The 5,991-nt window shown below is 43.6% G+C and overlaps 1 pseudogene; it reads left to right on the forward strand.

Annotated features, from left to right (window-relative positions):
• Positions 1 to 83: 83 nt before the first annotated feature.
• Positions 84 to 1,510, forward strand: LOC139358238 (ADP-ribosylation factor 4-like; annotated as a pseudogene).
• The last annotated feature ends 4,481 nt before the right edge of the window (positions 1,511 to 5,991 follow it).

Below are 5,991 nucleotides of genomic sequence, written 5' to 3' on the forward strand. Positions count from 1 at the left end.
TTTGCCTGCAAGTGCGTAAGGAGAAAGCAGGGGGCTGCCCCAAACTCCTTCTGCCTCTGCTCATTGCAAGTGGCACTACCACCATGGGCCTCACCATCTCCTCCCTCTTCTCCTGCTTCTTTGGCAAGAAGTAAATGCACATTTTGCTGTTTGGATTGGATGTTGCTGGTAAGATGACCATTCTGTATAAACTGAAGTTAGGAGAGATAGTCATCACCATTCCTACTACTGTTTTTTGTTTGTTTGTTTTTTGTTTTTGAGATGGAATCTCGCTTCATCAGTGGCCCAGGCTGGAGTGCAGTGGCTCAATCGTGGCTCATTGCAACCTCCGCTTCCCGGGTTCAAGTGATTGTCCTGCCTCAGCCTCCCCAGCAGCTGGGGATTACAGGCGTCTGCCACCACACTGGGCTAATTTTTATATTTTTAGTAGAGACAGAGTTTCACCATGTTGGCCAGGATGGTCTCAAACTTCTTTTTTTTTTTTTTTTTTTTTTTTTTTTTTTTGAGACGGAGTCTCGCTCTGTCGCCCAGGCTGGAGTGCAGTGGCGCGATCTCGGCTCACTGCAAGCTCCGCCTCCTGGGTTCACGCCATTCTCCTGCCTCAGCCTCCTGAGTAGCTAGGACTACAGGCGCCCGCCACCGCGCCCGGCTAATTTTTTGTATTTTTAGTAGAGACGGGGTTTCACTGTGGTCTCGATCTCCTGACCTTGTGATCCGCCCGCCTCGGCCTCCCAAAGTGCTGGGATTACAGGCTTGAGCCACCGCGCCTGGCCAAGTTTTTTTGTATTTTTTAGTAGAGACGGGGTTTCACCGTGTTAGCCAGGATAGTCTCGATCTCCTGACCTCGTGATCCACCCGTCTCGGCCTCCCAAAGTGCTGGGATTACAGGCTTGAGCCACCGCGCCCGGCCGGTCTCAAACTTCTGACCTCAAGTGATTCCCCCGCCTCGGCCTCCCAAAGTGCTGGGATTACAGGCGTGAGCCACCACGCCCAGCCTCCTACCACTGGTTTTAATGTGGAAACAGTCGAGTATAAGAACATTTGTTCACAGTATGGGATGTTAGTGGTCAAGATAGAATTAGACCTCTCTCGAAGCATTACTTCCAGAATACTCAGGGTCTTGCTTTTGTGGTAGATAGTAATGATCGTGGAAGAATTCAGAAAGTAGCAGATGAGCTGCAGAAAATGCTTCTGGTAGATGACTTGAGAGATGCAGTGCTGCTGCTTTTTGCAAACGAACAGGATTTGCCAAATGCTATGGCCATCAGCAAAATGATAGATAAACTAGGTCTTCAGTCTCTTCGTAACCGAACATGGTATGTTCAAGCCACTTGTGCAACACAAGGAACTGGTCTGTATGAGGGACTTGACGGACTGTCAAATGAACTTTCAAAACGTTAAATGAAACTGGATATCTAACCAAGGACATGTTTGATAAAATTGGTCTAGGCTTCTTACAACAAAATTAGTTTGTATCTTGGTTATTAAACAGTATCTGGGACTGGTTTGGGGAGAACTTATTTTGTTGCCAGTTACTGTTTACCAAGTATAATGTTGCTATTTAGCAATGTGTTTGGTTTTAAAGAAATTCTCCTTGGGAAAAAAAGTATCCTCTTTTAATTTTACTTCCCCTAAGTCTAAATGTCTGGACATAGCTATTGTGAAACCTTTAAATAAATCAATTTTGAATGTTAAAAAAGGGATATTTAGAAAACAAATAGAAAAATAACAGAAGTAAATACTTCTGCATAAATAATTATATTAAATCTAAATGAATTCTCCAAGTAAAAGGCAGAGACTGACAGAATGGATTTTTTTAAAAACCAGGATCTAACTATATGCTGTGTATATGTAAGATACTCACTTTACAGTCAAACAATAAAATAGGTTAAAAGTACAAAAAAAGATGATATTTTATGTAAACAGTAACTAAATGAGAGCTGACCTGGCTATACTCATATTAGACAGAATAGACTTTAAGACAAAAATTGTTATAAGAAACAAAGACATTATATAATACTAAAATGCTCAATGAATTAAAAATACATAACAATTATAAACATCCCTGCACATAACAACAAAGCTCCAACACATATGAGCAAAAAGTGACAGAATTGAAGCGAGAAACATTAGTCCAACAATAAGAGTTGGAGACTTTAACACTCCATTTTCTCTTTTTTTTTTTTTTTTTTTTGGGGGGACGGAGTCTCGCTCTGTCGCCCAGGCTGGAGTGTAGTGGCAGGATCTCGGCTCACTGCAAGCTCCACCTCCCGGGTTCACGCCATTCTCCTGCCTCAGCCTCCCGAGTAACTGGGACTACAGACGCCTGTCACCATGCCCGGATACATTTTTGTTTTGTATTTTTAGTAGAGATGGGTTTCACCATCTTAACCAGGATGGTCTCGATCTCCTGACCTTGTGATCTGCCCGCCTTGGCCTCCCAAAGTGCTTGGATTACAGGTGTGAGCCACCGCGCCTGGCCACCATTTTCTCTTCTTTTCCTTTCTCTACTTTTCTTTTCTTTTCTTTCCTGACAGAGTCACTGTTGCCCAGGCTGGAGGATCTTGGCTCACTGAAACCTCTGCCTTCTAGGCTCAAGTGATCCTCCCATCTCAGTCTCCCAAGTAGCTGGGACTACAGGTGCATACTACCACGCCTGACTAATTTTTGTGTGTATGTTTTTTGTAGAGATGGGTTTTGCCATGTTGCCGAGAATGGTCTCCAACTCTTAGGCTCAAGCAGTCCACCTGCCTTGGCCTCTGAAAGAACTGGGATTACAAGCATGAGCCAATGTGCATAGCCAACACCCTACTTTCTTTTGTTGTTGTTGTTGTTTTGAGATGCTTGCTTTGTCACCCAGGCTGGAGTGCAATGGCACATCTCGTCTCACTGCAACCTCCACCTCTTGGGTCCCAACAATTCTTCTGCCTCAGCCCCCTGAGTATCTGGGACGATACCCATGTGTCAACACACCTGATTAATTTTTGTATTTTTAGTAGAGACAGGGTTTCACCATGTTGGCCAGGCTGGTCTTGAACTCCTGACCTCAAGTGATCCACCTGCCTCAGCCTCCCAAAGTGCTGGGATTACAGGCATAAGCCACTGTGCCTGGCCAGCCTCCAAAATCTATATGTTGAAGTCTTAACCCTCAGTACCTCAGAATGTGACTGCATTTGGAGACAGTGCCTCTAAAGAAGTCATTAAGTTAAAATAAGATCATTAAGGTGGGCCATAATCTAATATGACATGTGTCCTTATAAGAAGAAAAATATCTAGACACAGACATGCACAGAAGTGAAGATATAGGAAGAAGATGGCTGTCTACAAGCCAAGGAGATAGGTCTCATAAGAAACCAATCCTAGGCTGAGCACAGTGGCTCATACATGTAATCCCAGTACTTTAGGAAGTTGAGGCAGGAGAAGTGCTAAGGCTAGGAGTTCATGATCAGCCTGGGCTATAAATTAGACCCTGTCTCTACAAAAAAAGTTTAAAAATTAACCAGTCATAGTAGGACACGTCCGTAGTCCCAACTACTTGGGATACTGAGGTGGGAGGATCACTTGAGCCCAGGAGTTCAAGGATGCAGTGAGCCTTGATTGCAGCATTGTGCTCCAGCCTGAGTGACAGAGAGAGATGGAAGGAAGGAAGGGAGGAAGGGAGGAAGAGAGTCCCTGCACACGCTCTCTTGCCTGCTGCCATGTAAGATGTGCTGTTGTTCTTCCTTTGCCTTCTGCCATGATTGTGAGGCCTCCCCAGCCACGTGGAATTGTGAGTGTATTAAACCTCTTTCCTTTATAAATTCCCCAGTCACAGGTATGTCTTTATTACCAGCGTGAGAATAGACTAATACAATGTGGTACTGGCACAAGCATAGACATACAGATCAATGAAACAGAATTGACAGTCCAGAAATAAACCATATATCTGTGGTCAATTGATTTTTGACAAGGGCACCAAGACTATTCAATGGGGAAAAAATAGTCTTTTCAACAAACGGTGCTCTGGTAACTGTATATTCACATGCAAAAGAATGAAGTTGAAGCTGGGCGCAGTGGTGCATACCTGTAATCCCAGCACTTTGGGAGGCCGAGGCGGGTGGATCATTAGAGGTCAGGAGTTCTAGACAGTTCGGCCAACATGGTGAAACCCTGTTTCTACTAAAAATACAAAAATTAGCTGGGCATGGTGGTGTATGCCTGTAATCCCAGCTACTTGGGAGGCTGAGCCAGGAGAACTGCTTAGAGCCTGAGAGGCAGAGGTTGTGGTGAGCCAAGATCGTGCCACTGCACTCCAGTCTGGGTGACAGAGTGAGACCCTCTCTCAAAAAAAAAAAAAAAAAAAAAAAAGAATGAAGTTGGTCCGGGTGAGGTGGCTCATGCCTGTAAGCTTAGCACTTTAGGAGGCTAAGATGGGAGGATTGCTTGAGTCCAGGAATTTGAGAACAACCTGGGCAACATGGTAAGACCCCCATCTCTATCAAAAAAAGTTTTTTCAAAAAGAATGAATGTGGACCCTTATCTCACCCCATATATAAAAATTAACTCAAAATGGATCAAAGACCTACATATAACAGTGAAAGCCAGGCCGGGCGTGGTGGCTCACACCTGTAATCCTAGCACTTTGGGGGTCTGAGGCGGGTGTATCATGAGGTCAGGAGTTCAAGACCAGCTTGTCCAATATGGTGAAACCCCATCTCTACTAAAAATAAAAACTTTAGCCGAGTGTGGTGGCGGCACCTGTAATCTCAGCTACTTGGGAGGCTGAGGCAGGAGAATCACTTGAACCTGGGAGGTGGAGGTTGCAGTGAGCCCAGATTGTGCCACTGCACTCCAGCCTGGGTGACAGAGCAAGACTCTATCTCAAAAAAAAAAAAAAAAGTGAAAGCCATAAAACTCTTGGAAGAAAACATAGAGGTAAATCTATAAGACCTTGGATTTGACAAAGGATTCCTTGGTAGTAAAGTAAAAGTTCAAGCAACAAATGAAAAAATTGACACATTTGACTTCATCAAAGTTAAAAACTTTTGTGCATCATATCAAGAAAGTGAAAAGACAACCCAAAGAATAGGAGAACACATCAACAAATCATATGTTTGATAATGACATAGTATCCATAATATATAAAGAACTTATACAACTCAACAGCAAAAAAATACATGAAAAGATGCTCAACACCATGAGTCATCAATGATGTGCAAAATCAAAGCCACAGTGAGATTCCACTTAACACCCAGTAGGATGGCTGTAATTTTTGCAAAAAGAAAAATAAATGTTGGCAAGGATGTGAAATAATTAGAGCCCTCATGTATTGCTGGGGAAATGTAAAATGGTACAGTCACTGTGGAAAACAGCTTGGCAGTTTCTGAAAAAGTTAAACATGGAATTACCATATGATCCAGCAATTCCATTCCTAGGTATATACCCAAAACAACCGAAAACACGTGCTCAAAAAAAAAAAAAAAAACTTGTACAGAAATGTTCATAGCAGCATTGTTCATAATAGTCAAAAGGCAGGAAAAAAACAAATGTCTATCAGCCAATGAATGGATAAACAAAATGTGGCATATTCTTTTTTTTTTTTTTTTTTTGAGACGGAGCCTCGCTCTGTCGCCCAGGCTGGAGTGCAGTGACCGGATCTCACCTTACTGCAAGCTCCGCCTCCCGGGTTTACGCCATTCTCCTGCCTCAGCCTCCCGAGTAGCTGGGACTACAGGCACCCGCCACCTCGTCCGGCTAGTTTTTGGTATTTTTTAGTAGAGACGGGGTTTCACTGTGTTAGCCAGGATGGTCTCGATCTCCTGACCTCATGATCCGCCCGTCTCGGCCTCCCAAAGTGCTGGGATTACAGGCTTGAGCCACCGCGCCCGGACATGTGGCATATTCTTATACAACAGAATATTAGTCATAAAAAGGAATGATACATGTTACAGCATGGATGAATCTTAAAGATATTAGGGGCTACAGGAAAGAAGCCAAAAACAAAAGACCACA

Source organism: Macaca nemestrina, chromosome 14 (assembly GCF_043159975.1).
Source record: "Macaca nemestrina isolate mMacNem1 chromosome 14, mMacNem.hap1, whole genome shotgun sequence".
Classification (NCBI taxonomy): Eukaryota; Metazoa; Chordata; class Mammalia; order Primates; family Cercopithecidae; genus Macaca; species Macaca nemestrina.